The sequence below is a fragment of the Pleurodeles waltl genome, chromosome 4_1 (genome assembly GCF_031143425.1).
Source record: "Pleurodeles waltl isolate 20211129_DDA chromosome 4_1, aPleWal1.hap1.20221129, whole genome shotgun sequence".
In the NCBI taxonomy this organism is placed as follows: domain Eukaryota; kingdom Metazoa; phylum Chordata; class Amphibia; order Caudata; family Salamandridae; genus Pleurodeles; species Pleurodeles waltl.
In genome coordinates, this window is record NC_090442.1 from 11,940,426 (window position 1) to 11,957,564 (window position 17,139).

The 17,139-nt window shown below is 43.9% G+C and overlaps 2 protein-coding genes across 2 annotated transcripts in view; both read right to left on the reverse strand.

The window, feature by feature from the left end:
• The window catches only part of LOC138287238 (zinc finger protein 664-like), a 946,449-nt gene extending 939,445 nt beyond the window's left edge, over nucleotides 1-7,004 (reverse strand). Inside the window, exon 1 of the mRNA XM_069227600.1 lies at nucleotides 6,899-7,004. The gene's annotated coding sequence lies outside the window, so the exon portion shown is untranslated. The remainder of the gene's footprint in view (nucleotides 1-6,898) is intronic.
• Nucleotides 1-17,139, reverse strand: part of LOC138287236 (zinc finger protein 271-like) — a 640,682-nt gene that overhangs the window by 592,244 nt on the left and 31,299 nt on the right. The gene's annotated exons all lie outside the window — the stretch shown is intronic.

Here is a 17,139-nt window from a genome sequence, read left to right on the forward strand (position 1 = left end):
TAACCTGCATTGCACCACCTCCTAAGTTGTTCTCCGGCGACGTGGGACTCCTTTGTGCGAATTCGGGTGAGCACCGTTTCACGCATCCTCGTAGTGCCTGTTTCTGGCACTTCTCCGGGTGCTACCTGCTGCTGAGAGGGCTCCTTGTCTTGCTCGACGTCCCCTCTGTCCCCTGACGCAATTTGCGACATCCTGGTCCCTCCTGGGCCACAGCAGCATCCAAAAACCCTTACCGCACGATTTGCAGCTAGCAAGGCTTGTTGGCGGTCTTTCGGTGGGAAAACACTTCTGCACGACTCTCCACAGCGTGAGGGATCCGTCCTCCAAAGGGGAAGTCTCTAGCCCTTGTCGTTCTTGCAGAAACCTATGCTTCTACTGTCCAGTAGCAGCTCCTTTGCACCCACAGCTGGCATTTCCTGGGCATCTGCCCATCTCCGACTTGCTTGTGACTTTTGGACTTGGTCCCCTTGTTCCACAGGTACCCTCGACTGGAAATCCATCGTTGTTGCATTGTTGGTTTGTGTCTTTCCTGCAGAATTCCCCTATCACGACTTCTATGTCCTTTGGGGAACTTTAGTGCACTTTGCACTCACTTTTCAGGGTCTTGGGGTGGGCTATTTTTCTAACCCTTACTATTTTCTAATAGTCCCAGCGACCGTCTACAAGGTCACATAGGTTTGGAGTCCATTCGTGGTTCGCATTCCACTTTTGGAGTATATGGTTTGTGTTGCCCCTATCCCTATGTGTCTCCATTGCATCCTATTGTAACTATACATTGTTTGCACTGTTTTCTAATACTATTACTGCATATTTTGGTATTGTGTACATATATCTTGTGTATATTTGCTATCCTCATACTGAGGGTACTCACTGAGATACTTTTGGCATATTGTCATAAAAATAAAGTACCTTTATTTTTAGTATATCTGTGTATTGTGTTTTCTTATGATATTGTGCATATGACACTAAGTGGTACTGTAGGAGCTTCACTCGTCTCCTAGTTCAGCCTAAGCTGCTCTGCTAAGCTACCATTATCTATCAGCCTATGCTGCTAGACACCCTATACACTTTATAAGGGATAACTGGGCCTGGTGCAAGGTGTTAGTACCCCTAGGTACTCACTACAAGCCAGTCCAGCCTCCTACAATAACCACTGAGGTTCTGGCTAGCAGAGCCTCAGTGATACAGTTAGGCATCACACAGGGAACACATACATATAGGCCACAAACTTATGAGCACTGGGGTCCTGGCTAGCAGGATCCCAGTGACACATAACCACACTTACAACATAGGGTTTTCACTATGAGCACTGGGCCCTGGCTAGCAGGATCCCAGTGAGACAGTGAAAACACCCTGACATATACTCACAAACAGGCCAAAAGTGGGGGTAACAAGCCTAGAAAGAGGCTACTTTCTCACAATGGACAATATTAGTTCCCATATTGAATCACAGCATAGAATATTGATTGCATATTACAATGCATGCAACCCCAATACAGGCAGAGGTCCAAGGTGGCAACCCCAGGCGATTCTGGTTCTCGCTTTGAATCACAACAGGCAATATATTCACCTACTGTAGTAAATGCAAACCGCAACGCAGGCAGGGTTCAAAGGCGGTAATAACCGGCAATGTTTGTTCTCACATTGAATTGTAGGAGGCACGATTGATCACCTATTGCAGTACATTTAGACCCCATGTCAGGGGTCAAGGGGTTAGCTGGCAGTGGAATTCACAACAGGATGACCATTTCGTGGTCTCTGCAAACCAGTGGGCTTTTCCACTGGGTAGATGCCGTTGCCTTGAGGTAGGCGGGGATTCCCCAAGGTGCGGGCCCTAGAACGCGCACCACTGGGATTCTGACAGTTTCCAAGCAGCTGCAAAGGTTGCGGAAGAGATGGAAGCATTAAGAATGGGTGTGAGCATGGCATGTATGGGTTGCAGTGCTCTGGAGTAGGCATGTTGTGGGCAGAGGTCCGATGGGACCCCTGAGAAGATGAATGTGATGGTGGCAGCAGTCTCTTCTGGGTTGATGATGGGCCATTTGGTTAGCATTTGCTGTTTGGATAAGATCGGGAGGCATTTGACTAGGTCTGTCGGGTCTGATAGCAGGTTGAAGATACTGTAAATGGCTGGAGATTTGTTGCTGAAGAATTGAGAGGGGTCCTCCGAGGGGTATTGGTACTATACAGCAATAATCCGTACTCAGTGGGTTTCCTAGATCCGTAGGCCCCTATGCCACTGCACCTGCTGCACCATTCAAATAGTGGCCTCTAGTGCCTACAGGGTAACTGCAGTTGTGACTGCTTGTTTAGTAGTAAAATATAGAAATAATCGGCGCTTAGTGGTTTTCCTAGAGCTTTTGACCCCTGTGCCATTGCACTTGTTGCACCAGTCATATCATGGCCCTCGTGCCTGCAAGGTAACTGCTCTTGGGACTGCTTGTTCAGTGGCAACATATAGCAATAATTGATGGGTTTCCTAGAGCTTTTGGCCTCTGTGCGCCCTGGGAACAACACCTCCCTGTGGAATGACACCTGGTAGCCTTCAGCACTCGGACCCACTCCGACAGAGCACACCTGCAACCTCAGCATCATCCTAGGCAGCAAACTCACCATGAAATGCCAGACCAACGTAGTCTCCTCCGCCTGCTTCCACACCCTTCGCATGCCCAAAACAATATTCAGATGGCTCCCTGTCAACACCAGGAAAGTCATCACTCAAGCTCAAGTCACCAGCCGGCTGGGCTGCGGCAATGCACTCTACGCAGGACTCATTCCCCGTATCCGCTGAAGCAACAGTGGAGGATGCTCCTACCTTGCCGCCAAGTCCTGGAACAACCTCTTCCTACCCCTCAGAATATCACCCTCTCTCCCTGAATTCATAAAAGGACCCAAGACCTGGTTCTTCACTTGATCCCAGCAGAAACCCAGTGCCTGGATACCCTACAGGTAATTAGCCGTGCTCTACAAATCTGAATTGACTGATTGATTGATAAGCCAAGTATGAGTTTGCCACTTTGCGGTTTAAGGAGTTCCATAGCAGACAGATTTGTTTCCTGGCGAAACACAGTGTGAGTCTGCTACAAAAGTAGGAATAAAATAATTGACTGTATCTGTGTTTGGCCATTCCCTGGATATTCAAAGTCAGTATGCAGTATGTGGGCATAAATGTTGTGTGATGCGTTAGCATTTCAGTGTCTAGGTTGTCCATCTGCCCTCCTCCAGCTTTGGAATTCTAGAGGCTGTGATCACAGTCGATCCCCACCCCGCATGTATACAGTAATGCTGAGTTTCCACTAACAAAAACATAAAACAATGACCCCAACCCCGTTCCTGGTTGTGTCTCAAACATGGCCATGACCAAAGGAAAGCTGAAAAGGAAATCGGAGACGAGAGGAACATGTTCCATCAAGGCTGGGGGATTACAGTCTCTTGGGTTGTTGTTCAAGAGAGATATGCACAATCCGTACCCTAATAGTGGTGGCCATTTTTGCTCTCCCTATCCCCCAGCCTAGGCCACAAGGAATATAGCCTTCTCAACATGCGCTCTGAGAGGCCCCTCCACTCCAAAACAGGGCACAGTTTGTGGTGTCATGTCACTTGGTCAGACGTCCTTGGCATTCATTTCATGTGATGTGATGGGGGTCAGCGAGGGCGCAATCCAGCCAGCACTGACTTGTTCACATCTGTTCTGTCCCTGAGGGTGGCCTGATCTGCTTGTAGGAGTCCGATATCAATCACTAAGAAGTCCAATTTAGTTTCCAGAATAGCTTTCACATCATTGATGACCTATAAAGACAAGGTAAGGACAGGAGTTGGCACTTGAGCTGATCCATTGTGAACAGGAAAGGATTGAAGTATGTGAATGCAGTTACCTATGTTATATACTTCCAGAGGAGTTAACTTTGTTATATACACTTCCTGAAACTAAAGAAACAGCAGTACATCCGGATCCTTCTTTTTCCACCATCTGCTTTTATTAAAATTAAATCTTGTCCATTTGCATCTACCTAAAGCTGTATCTGTAGCATGTAGGTGCTCCGTGCTTGCCGTTTCTTTAATAAGTAACTATGTGAACACTGGTAAATCACCTCCTTTTAAGAAGAAAATAGGACGGGATGTGTTCAACAGAACATTTAGCTAAATATCTGTGTATGGTGAATTAACCCTGGCTAAGTCTCAATCATGGTAAAGAAAAGATGGTGTTTATATCCAGTTAAATATTGTGTATCACATTCTAGTACATTTGTATTTTGTAATTTTAAATCTCTTTACATCCCACAGGGCAAATTCCTTGAATGCATCAATTGCTTGGGAATAACAGCAATGATGCAGTAAATCAACAACAAATGGTCAGAAATAATCAACTCCAGTATTCAGGAAAACATCAGTGCAGTCAAAGACTGAGGAACCTGAACATAGACTGATAGATGCTGGAAGAAGCTCCGAAGGACAAGTCAGTGAACGCAGGAGTCTGAGCTTAGCACCTTCACACCTCAAGACTAAGAAATTACCTCTAGAAAATTAAGGCAACAACACTGAGAAACCACCTCCTGAATAAACAGGCGACCAACATCAGCTTTAATCATGGGATCTTTATGATGTGACTACCACAGTGCTCCGATACCTAAAATGATAACAGGCCATAACTCAGTGCTCCAGGTGTATTGTAAACTTCCTCCCTACACCACAGCAACCAGAGAAAAACACAACGGAGTGAAGAAAACAACTGAAGGGTAAAGGAGAGAGGACTTCTGCTGTCTTCAATACAGCGGACTCTCCCAATGTGCACCAACCAAAATGAGGTTAATCCTTACCCACAAGCATTGAAAACTGTTATCCAATCTAAAGACATAATCTCTCGTAAGGAAGCCTTGCTCATATTATGAGTGTGGCAACTATTTAGTGACCATTGTATTTTACTTTTAAATTGGAAATCAGATGTCTTGAATAAGAAAAAATACAGGAAAGCGAGAGTACAACCGAAAGTGCTTTACAACCATGTTGGGCCGTCAGGAAACACAGTCTTGTGATGTAGACAAACATAGACCCGACCCAGAGACTCTAACCATGAAAGAAGAATCATACACAGGCAGTGAGAGCTTTAGTTTGTCATCACTTTTAAAGCACCAGCAGCAAACACACGCAGGAGAAAAGCCATTCAGATGCAGTGAATGTGTGAAGAGTTTTAGTCAGTTATCATACCTGCAAAGACATCAGCGAACACACACTGGGGATAAACCATACCATTGCAGTGAATGTGTGAAGAGCTTCAGTTGGTTATCACACCTACGAATACATCAGCGAACGCACACAGGGGAGAAGCCATACCATTGCAATGAATGTGTGAAGAGCTTCCGTCTTTTATCAGATCTCCAAAAACATCAGCGATCACATTCAGGTGAAAAACCATACCATTGCAGCGAATGTGGAAGTAGTTTTAGTGAATCTTCAACATTAAGGAAACATCAGCAAGTACACACAGGGGAAAAACCATTCAAGTGCACTGAATGTGTGAAAAGCTTTAGTCGATTATCAGCTCTCCAGTGCCATCAGCGAACACACACCGGGGAAAAACCGTACCAGTGCAGCGAATGTGGAAGTAGTTTTAGTCATTCTTCAACATTAAGGAAACATCAGCGAATACACACAGGGGAAAAGCCATTCAAGTGCACTGAATGTGTGAAGAGCTTCAGTCGGTTATCCCACCTCCTAAGACATCAGCGTACTCACACTGGGGAAAAACCATACCAGTGCAGTGACTGTGGAAGTAGCTTTGGTGACTCTACGACATTAAGGACTCATCAGCGAATACACACAGGAGAAAAGCCATTCAAATGCAATGACTGTGGAAAGAGCTTCAGTTTTTTATCGAACTTTAAACAGCATCAGCGAACACACACTGGGGAGAAACCATATAACTGCAGTGAATGTGGAAGTAGCTTTAGTCAAATATCACAATTACAGAGACATCAGCAAACACACTCAGGTGAAAAACCATTCAGTTGCACTGAGTGTGTGAAGAGCTTTAGTCACTCAGCACTCCTAATAAGGCATCAACATACACACTCGGGGGAAAAACCATTCAGATGCAGTGAATGTATGAAGAGTTACAGTCGCTTAGCACACCTCCAAAGACATTATCGAACACACGCAGAGGAAAAACCATACCTTTGCAGTGAATGTGTGAAGAGCCTTAGTTGGTTATCACACCTCCAAGTACATCAACGAACACACACAGGGGGAAAACCATTCAAGTGCAGTGAATGTGTGACAAGCTTTAGTCAATTACCAAGCCTACATAGCCATCAGCGAATTACAGACGATGATAAAATTACAACTATGTGGGACATCCAAATGCCAGATGATAAAAAAGTTGATGATAGAAGACCTGACTAGTCAGAAAAGAAAAATCACACTCAAAGCTTTGTAGAATTATAAGGGTGTCTGTTGTCAGTGATTGCTCATTTCATTTCTCTACTGCTAAGAAGAAGAAAAGAAGTTGCAAGCAACACATTAAGACATCAGCAGAGTGTGGACTAAAGGAAAATAAACTATTTTTTCTTTAATATAGCAGAGTTATAAAGAAAAGCCTCCAAGCACACCTGTTCATGCCGCCTGTAAAAACAACACTATGAACAATGCTTGGACTAACAAGTGTATTTTCAGCTAACTTTGGGATTTAGTGCTAAAACCCATGAACCCATAACGCTCAAACAGATTTAACAAGCACACCCTGGAGAATATTCATAGCTGGTTGTGGTGTTTGGTAATATTATGCCACATTGATGGTTGAGTGACAGTAGCCAGAGAACAGTGTCCAAAAACATGAGAAGTGAAAGTAGGAAAATGTGAGCTGTAACTCTCATGGTTAATGCTTGTAGTGCACAACATTTACCTCCCAAGGCCTGATGCAGGAGAAGTGATGCTCATTTCCATCATCACATGGTCTTTCCCCATTGGTGTTCAACAGCTGCATCCTTAGGAGACTGGACGGCTCACCATGGACTATGTAAATGAGTCATTGTTAGAATAATTGCATGTAAATATATTTTATGAGTTTCTTATTTGCAGAGAATCATTCAACCAAATCCTGTTTGGTGCAAGGTTAGAATCAGTGTATGCTCATCAATTAATAATAACTTTATTTAGTTGTTGCCAGACGTAAAGTGCATTATTACCATTTGTACAAAAACCCATCTACCCACCATATCATGCAATATTTCATCATGAATAGCTTATAAAAATCACAACTGTGTCCAAAGCAGTGGCCTTCAACCCTGAAGTGCATTATTCAAACATAATTAAGATCACAGTCACATTTTATAGCTTCTATAAAGTACATAAACAAACTTAAGATCGCATATTAAAAACTATCAATAAAATCACTGGACTATGTTAAACTACTATTATTTTAAAATGAACTATTACCTAGGTGCGTCGCGAAACATGTCATCTACGAATATGATAAATCACCACTCCCATCCTTTAATTGTCTGACTTCCTTCTAATTTTGTAATATTAATAGCTTTGCACAAGCAAATATAGTATATTGTCCTAGATGTACTTATGCTGCTTTTTCAAGAAGAGCATTTATAGTAGAAGCAAACTTTGCTCCACAACATGCCAAAGGGGTTGACGTTCCCGATAGCCAAGTAATAATGGCTTGCCTACAAGTGCGTATATTCATCTTCTTGAAAACTGGTTTAAAAAATTGCTTCCTGTAACTAGTGACTCTTGGACATGTGCACATTAAATGACAAAGTGACTCTAATTCATAACCTCATAAGCGACAATTTGTTTCTGTCTTTTCACCCTTCCACGCTGGGGTGAGATCTTTGGACTCAAATATGCCAAATCAAAAAAACATGAAACATGATGGAAGTGCATGGTGATATATGCTTGAGGTTTTCAACTGGTATACATATCCATAACAGTCCAAGCGTGCCGTCGTTTTGCTAGGATTTTTATTTTTATCTAAAATAATAAATTGTTTTTTGAAGAAAGATTACTGCACCTAGCAAATGCTGCACACCCTATCTTACTCGCCTAAGCCTCCTGTATTCCTAGCTCTGTCATAGGTTCCTCAAGATAGGCACCCCAAGAGTTGGCTTGCTTTCCCTCCATCTGGGCCTTTATCTCCAAACAGCACAGACTATTCAAAGTTCCTCTTTCTGTGAAACGGGGACGCCAACATAATTTCACAAAGGCTTTCAGTTGTTGGAATTTGCAAACAAACCTGTGCTGGAGAAGTTTCTTTTGGGAGGCAAAAGACTGCCTTGTAGGCCTTTGTTTGAAGCTGATTTAACGTAACAGTTTTGTGCCAGAGTTCAACACCATATGTCAGAGAGGGTAAATCGATGGTAAACAAACGACAAATTGCGCCCCACAGACACTCCCGGGTATTTATATAAATAAACAGATTCTACCTGCTGGACTTTTATAAACCACCTGTGTGCTTTATATTTAAAGTCCACCAGATGCACAACTTTTGTTTTCCGTAAGTTCATCTCTAACCCTTGCTTCTCAATATAACGTGCCAGAGCATTGATCGATCTTTGATGGCCGATGGGAGTTTGACTTAGTATTACTATGTCATCTGCATATTGCAGGAACACTATCTTCTTTACTAATACTGGAGGGTGGCTTTCTTCAATTGACAAATATTTGTACAAATCGGCTAGATATAAATTAAAAAGGCATAGGGCCAAAACACATCTTTGTTTTAAGCCATTGCTTGTACACATTTTTTAAGTGAGCCTACTGCCATCCCCTAATATCACCGGGGCCCACGTATCACTATATAGGCCAATAATTGCAGTTACCGTTTTCTCTGGCATGCCCCAATGCTCCAATTTCCTCCATAGACGGGTTCGCGGCACTCGATCAAAAGCTGACTTAAGATCAATAAAACAGGGAAACAACCTGGATAGAATCAGTGTATGATAGCAACATTATTGCTAGGAGAAAAAGACATTGAAAAGTTTAGCTCCTAACAGGTTTCTGAAGGCTTCACGGTTAAGTAAAGACTTAGGGGGTCATTCTGACCCTGGCGGTAAAAACCGCCAGGGCCAGCGTCCACGGGAGCACCGCCAACAGGCTGGCGGTGCTCCCATGGGCATTCTGACCGCGGCGGTACAGCCGCGGTCAGAAACGGAAAACCGGTGGTGTACTGCCGGTTTCCCGCCGCCGCCATGGGGATTCCGAGACCCATACCGCCATCCTGTTCCTGGCGGTTTTGGCCGCCAGGAAGAGAATGGCGGTATGGGGGGTCGTGGGGACCCTGGGGGCCCCTGCAGTGCCCATGCCCATGCCAATGGCATGGGCACTGCAGGGGCCCCCGTAACAGGGCCCCACAAAGATTTTCAGTGTCTGCCATGCAGACACTGAAAATCGCGACGGGTGCAACTGCACCCGTCGCACCCCTTCCACTCCGCCGGCTCCATTCGGAGCTGGCATCCTCATGGAAGGGGGTTTCCCGCTGGGCTGGCGGGCGGCCTTCTGGCGGTCGCCCGCCAGCCCAGCGGGAAACTCAGAATAACCGCAGCGGTCTTGTGACCGCCCAGCGGTATTCTGCCGGCGGGACTTGGCCGCCCGCCAAAGTCAGAATGAGGGCCTTAATCTTGAGTAGTAAAGAATTGCAGCTCTTAGAAGCTGGAATCCAGAACTGTCCACTCCCGGCTATACATTTCTCTGGAAAAAAATCTGGATTCAGAAGAAAAGCGACACAAATGATAATCAGGTCCGTGTCTATAAACAAAAAGGAACGCTCATTTTATAAATTCTGCTGGTAAATGCAAGGACTCAAAAAGTATGTGCTGCCTCGTGATTAAAGAGAGAACATTTATGACGCAGTTGAGCCTTTCTTAAGCCACAAATAGGATGGACGCAGCTTTCTGAATCATCTTAAATGTGCTTTTGTGTTGCTGGAGCCACCAAACGCGCAGTCTTCTCCTAGCCCAGCCTTTCGTAAACAAAGGAGTCTCCAATCAAATATTCATGGGAACGCATTCCACTGAATTAATAGTAACAAAGCGCCGAGTCCCTGCTGCTGAGCACCATCAGCACATCCTAGTAGTGGTAGTTTGGGATGGGGTCGCTTTTAGAACCTGGAAATGAAACTGTTACTTGCTGTTAAATGCCAGAATGAGCCCAGCACATCTGTGCCGCCAGAGCTCTGTCCATCCGGGCATGATTCGTATCGAAGGTTTTGTGAACCAGTGAGTCAAGAGTATCGGCACCTGTGACTATAGAGAGAGCACTTCTGATGGATACTTCTACCTGCTGATTCCTCACCTATAGCATGATCCCCAAGTGCCAGTCTGGATCAGGAATCTTCAAGGTATCACATTGCTGGTAGGGAGCCTGGCATTGCATCGGTGACAACAGCGGCATTCAGTGGCGTCACCAAAGCCATATGGCGTTCACTCCGGCACAAGGACACAGTTCTTATTTTCTACTCTTGGTGCAGATCTGGAGCTCGCTTTCTCAAAGTATCTTGAGTTTTCTCTTCACTTGGGGGTATTGCAATGTGAAGAGCATGCACGTAGAGGAAGATCGTTTTGTAGACACCTTTGGGACTTCCTCTGCGCAGCCGAGCTACTCTGATTGTGCGTCCTTTAATCTAATTGTAATCGAAGAGTGACATTTCTGTGTCCTTGGTTACAAACTACCCTGGCTTCATTATACTAGGACCACCCTAGCTAGACTGGGGAGACCTGCCTTATGTATTTCGACTGCTTTAAAAGCTGCTAGTGAAAAGCAGCGGGTGAAGTTGTCCTTTATGAATGTAAGGCGGGCGGCCACAGAATCTGTAGAACATCAGAAACCTTTTATCAGGGCTTACGGGGTGGTCCATACCACACTGGGGCTTGAATCCTATCTTATCACAATACATACTTGGGAGCGAACACTTCTACACAATTTAGTTTGGGCATTCTTTGTTGTCATTTATCCTTTCCATTAGGATAATATGAAACAGTCTCAGTCTGTATTTGTCACTGCAATAAATTATCACCACAAACGCTGTTACATTTGACTTTTTTGTGCAAATATTATAATCCTTTTATCAGTCGCTACTAGACACGCCTTTTGAAAATATTGGGTTTCGACAGACCAGCCTTATGTTATTTACAGATCTTTTTCTACTCCTGAGGTTTGCTTGAAAGTGGGGCTTTTTTCAAAATCATCTGTTCGGCACTGCAGAGCTTTGTTGTTTTAATAGTATTCATTTTATGTGCAACACAAAAGGAGGATGGACGGAGTGCTGACAATGCAAACACTCACCCCCAGTCACAGATCTGGGTTTAATCCATTGTTTTTTTGCTGCCCATGCCATTCATTTTATGTGCTGCAGGTTCGTTTTTAAATGTACACCTAAAAATACTGTATTGGTTATGCAATGTGCTAGGCTTTCTAAGTATGTTTTAATCTTGGCTTATTTATTGTTTTTATGTGTTTTGTTTCCTATTTTTATCTGCTATTATGATTATTCACTAATATTCAAATAAAGATTGATTGATTGATAATGAGAGGTTGTGGATTAGTCGTTATTTTTAAGGAAAACTGGAGCAACAAAACTGTACAGCTTGATGCCCTCACATTACTGAATTATCCAGCTTAGTGCTACAACTCTTTCCCTCGGCCTCCCTGGTTGTGGTTATATCTTACCTCCCCCTGGATCTGCTACTAACTTTGTTCATTCCTTGACCAAACTGACTTCACCGGCACTATCTTACCCTCATTTTTTATCTTGAGGGATTTTAATATTGGGGTAGTAGATGATATCTCAGATGCAATTTCTAGAGACCTTATGGGCTCTTTGGAGGCAGTTGGTCTTACGCAGCCGATCACTGAACCTGCTCGTAAGGACGATAGTATTGACCTTATCCTTGCCGTGGATAATTTGAAACCCTCGACAAAATACTCACCCAGATTTGGACTGGTCATTTTCTTATTCTTTTTCTTCGTCAGGCTTCTGATTCCTCACACTCCATCTGCTCTTTGACTAAAATCATCATTAAAGCACGCCCAAGGGCGAAACTGGCACCTGAAGCTTTGTCGAGTGCTCTTTATACCACCTTATTCTGGTCAGCCAAAGCTGAGGCCGACAACTATGGACACAGAAGTGCCTGAATCATTCGCCTTTTTGCCACCTGAATGTTCAATGGACAAAGCTGCCATTTTATATCAGAAATGGATGAAGCAGACCTTGCACCTGTCTCCCAGTTAAGACAATTCATCCCTGCAAACGGCCCTCTGCACCAGGTTAAAATAACGACCTAAGACAAGTTATAGTGACAAGATTAATTATTCTCGAGTGTAAAACTATTGAAAAGCATGGCGAGTAAATTAAGGGCCTGATTTAGAGTTTGGCGGACGGGTTACTCCGTCATAAACTTGATGGATATCCTGACCGCGATATTAGGATTCCCATAGGAAATAATGGGATAATAATACAGCGAACGGGATATCCGTCATGTTTGTGACGAAATAACCCAATCCGACAAACTCTAAATCGGGCCCTAAGTGTGAATTAATAAGAGCACAAAAAAGAAACTGTTCACTCATAGAGCACTATACTAGAGCATCACTCAATGCGTCTACCACCTCTGCATTAATAAGAGCACAAACAAGAAACTATTCACTCATTTCTGCTGCTAAAGCAGAGCACTATACTAGAGCATCACTCAATGCGTCTACCACCTCTGCATTAATAAGAGCACAAAAAAGAAACTGTTCACTCATAGAGCACTATACTAGAGCATCACTCAATGCGTCTACCACCTCTAAACAACTGTTCTCTGTAGTCCAGTCTCCAGCAAAACCATCTTCACCTCCAGTACAGTTGAACACTCTCAACAGTTGTGTGACTACCTCTCACTTTGGTTTGAGGAAAAAGTTGTAAATGGTGTGAGTAGTACCTTCTGGTTGGAAAAAAAAGCTGTGGCGATTTCACACAAAAAATGCCAACCGACCCCTCGGTCTCTAGTGATTTTAGATGTATATATTTCTGTGCTCCATTTTTCGGACTTTGGGAAAATAGATCATGATTTACTTGATCGAGCGCAGTCTGGCTTTCGTCCAGCTCATGGCACAGAATCTGCCCAGGTTCCTGTGTTAGATGATCTTAGAGGAGAAGCAGGAAAGGGTCATTTTTTAGCCTTAGTGTTAGTAGACCTGTGTGCTGCCTTTAATACAGTAAATCGTAACATCTTGATTTCTAGGCTGAAGGAAGTTGGTATTTGAGGTGTGGCCTCAATTGGTTTTCATCCTATTTAGATAGCAGAGCGCAAGCTATACATCTCCTTCCTTTTTTTATCCAAGTGTAGATGAAGTTTCCAAGTTTAGAGCAGTAGGTCAGGGAGTTCCTCAGGGCTCTTCCTTTTAGCTCTACTCTGTTTATCACCTATCTGAAACCCCTGGCAAAACACATTTGTAGTCATTGAATCAATCAAAGGCATGCCCATTATTTTGTTAGTCGATTCATCTAGCCCTTTGTCCCTTGACTCCTTTCACATTGCTTAAGGTATATCTCCTGCTTGCTTGGAAGGAATTCACTTAAATTAAATTAGTTAAAAACTGAAATTCTCCACTGCTCCATTGGCAATCTTCTCCTCTCTTTAATGGCTAGCATTTGGCCTCAACCAATGTATTCTACACCTGGTGCATCCCTAGTGGTTCGTAACCTGGGGGTTTACATGGATGCAGGTCTGTCCATTTCTATTCAAGTGAACAAACTTTCATCCGTGTGCTTTTTCCTGTTAAGGACACTATGCAAATCCTTTTCTTTTCTTCCCTCCACCCCAAGTGATCCAGTCACTCATTCTGACCCGTCTGGATTATTGTAATGCCCTGATGTTAGGTGCCGCTGACTATCTCATAAAACAGATGTGTTGGATTTAGACTGCTGCTGCCAAGCTTGATTGGTACCGCCTCGGTACTTCTTGTGTAGTGCTGGATAAATTGCATTGGCTCTCTGTTCTTAAAAGGATCCAGGTGCAAGGTACTGGGTGTAGTACACAGAGCTGTACACCAGACTGGTCCCTGTTTTATACAATCAAGATTCTGTTGTTACAGACCTTCCCATCTGTTTCGCTCGACTAATGCCAGACTACTTATTGTGCCCCAAGTGAAGAGGTGCTGATTCGGTGGGCGCTCTTTCTCTATGCAGGCTGCTCCACTGTGGAATTTCCAGCCTATTCAATGATACTAAATCAACGATCTGCTGATGAATAGGAGATTACTGAAAACCTAGCTTTACACGCAATAACAAATTCTGTTCAGCCTATGGGGTCTTTCCCACTTAGATAATCAGTTTTTGCTTTCTTGCTTAAGCACCAAGACACCCTCGGGCAACAGTTGCGCTCTATAAGTTGAAATAATAATAATGATAATATTGTAAACACGGGGATGTTGCCAACCTAGAGTAAATCTATGGACATCAGTTTTGTGACTTCACTGCTTATTTAGTTTTCATCAAGACATTTGTTAACATCGTAAGACACACGGCCAGCAGTGTCATTCTTGTCCTCGGCGGTAGTGAGAGGATGGCACATGGAGTAAGTGTTGCTATTGGTGAGACGAAGAATGGCACACACACACGCCTGTAAAAACGCATGGTAGAAGGAGGAGAATAAAAAAACATGAAATATTATTTCAATATTCTTTATACCCCACCCACCATGGATACCTTTCACACTTGAACAAACACTGCACCCATTTATGTAGAACCCATCATTTATTTTGTGCAGTCCCTTCACTATGCCTGAATATTTAATTTGGGGTATTGTTTTAAATGTTAATTGGATTAGCCGGGAACCAAGGGGCTTGTGTGATCAGCCTCCACCTTCGGGATCATCCTCAGTTTCTGCCTAGGTTGAGGATGGTGTAAGTTGTTCTTTTAGGGTCAAGATGACCTCAGTTATCTTCAAACCATTCTCTTGATCCTTCGTGTTCTCCATCATAGACATTGGGTTTGTCTCATTGTTCGAATGCCTCGTCCCACGAGGGAAAGAGCTGGTATGGATCTCAAGGTTAAACCCACAATCTCCCTAAACTAATGTCTCAAGAGGTAAAGGACTGAAAAGACCTCTTGGGGAGTGTCCTGTGCATGGCAAGAGGGGTTGAGAGTGAGGGAATGAAGGGAACACAGACCACGCCTTCCTCCTGATGCCGCAGTAGGAGCTTCTCAGTAGTTAAACGGATAATGGTGGTGTTGAGGGGACTTCTGGGTTTTGGACGTGTCCCAAGATTGCAAGCAGCAGAACAACATCAGTAAATGCATTGAACTCTGACCTCAGCATCAGTCATGTGATACAACTGCAGTATATGACTCACTGGTACCTTCAGGGTTACAAGCAATGATGACCCCTCAAAGCTGCCTAAAGTTGGTGCTAGGGGTGATGACATCCGCCTATTGAAATAGGGCTGTTGCATGGACGCGGTAACTCTTCAGGGAATACTTTCCACAGGGAACGCTTTGCTACAGCTGAAATGTGATTTTTATATGGATTATGAATTAGAAATTTAAATCTGTTTTTTACTATTTTTTCTACTTTTAGTTTGGAAAGGCAGTGCACAGTTGGGGTTTTGTGGGTGGGGCCAGTAATTTCTTTAGCTCTTCTCTTGTCCCTAGGTATTTTCACGGGGTTAATTTGGATTGCATTGGCCCAGCTAGAGGCACCATTTTGTAAATGCTGCTCTTTAGTCTTTTTGCTGGTGCTAGAAGAGATGGCTTCCTCCTATAAATATAGGGCGGTGGACGTGGAGCGAGTGTGCTGCTGGAGCACCAAAGGCAAGCTTGTGTACACCTATCTGCATCCCAGTCGAAGTCAACACCAGGAACCCTGCTGGTCCCAGAAAACAGGGTAGACAGCGGGTGTCTTACACTGCCATGGGGCTACTTGAAATTATGAAGCAGACGGCCGACTGGGCCCATACCCTGTTGTTGATATTGGATTAATTAATGACAATGCACACAACAGGACATTCCCATATGCAAATAATACATTTTCATATATGAACAAAGTCGCATCACCGCGGTTAGGTTTCCCCATTTTCAACCACAGCACATAGGTACATGGTCAGTCAGGCTCTGCAACCCAAGCCTGAAGGTTAATGACTGACTGGTCACAGGTAGGGTAACACTTAGCCGAGAGCCAACTGCACAAATCAAAGATCAAATCCCACAGATGGGCAGCACCACTTCAATGGACCCCAGAGAATGGCCCTAATAAAGCACATATGGCAAGAGGGACGCATGCTTTCCCAAATCACCATAAAGTTGGATGCCACATATAGTTAGGTACACTTAGCCAATCAGGATACAGCGCACACAGCACACGCAGCGACCACGCATCCCGCAGGCAGGACATCTGGACACGTACTCGCTGGCCTACATTGTGTCCACACCAGGTCGAGGCCCACCTGCATTCCCTATCTAAAAATGTATTTACGACTCCTTGACAACTGTTTGCATTTTTTTCACCAAGGAAGGAATGTTTTTATGACTTTATGGCACCCAGAGATTGTATAAAAAGTGATTCAATTCTATGTATGAGAGACAGTCTTCAGACCTCGGTGCTGTAACTGCTCTCCCGGCCGTAACGTTTAATTAAATAAACCTTTTTCTATTTTGCCAGACGCCGCTTGTCTTTTGTTTTTTAAGGTAAAATCTAATTCAAGTAACATTTTGGTGAGACAGCCAGGAGCTGATTGGTTATTTGAACTTGACTGAGACAAGAGGAAGGAGACCCGAACCGGACAGATTCACATTTGCGCAAACAAAAACGGTGAGCAGACACAGCAATTAAATAAAAGTTGTGGTGAGTCCACAGGACGGAGGTTCATCCTGAAGCTGCCGTCCCAAGGGTAAGAGTCTACATCAGAACCTTAGACCTAGCATTTGGTGTGTGTCAAACTAGGAAAAGAAAAAGTAAAGTTATACCTACGAGGCAAAAGTCAACATTTTTAATTGTCAGATTAGGAAAGGTGAACTTTTTTATTTGAGTTTGTTACCTTAGGGAGGCTGACACCCTAAACCTCCATCGGTGACACAGGTGGTATGCATAAGTCCCTGGGTGGGACATAGGGTCAGCATCTCTTTGTAAGAGGAGTCTTTTCACTGGGACCACTGGG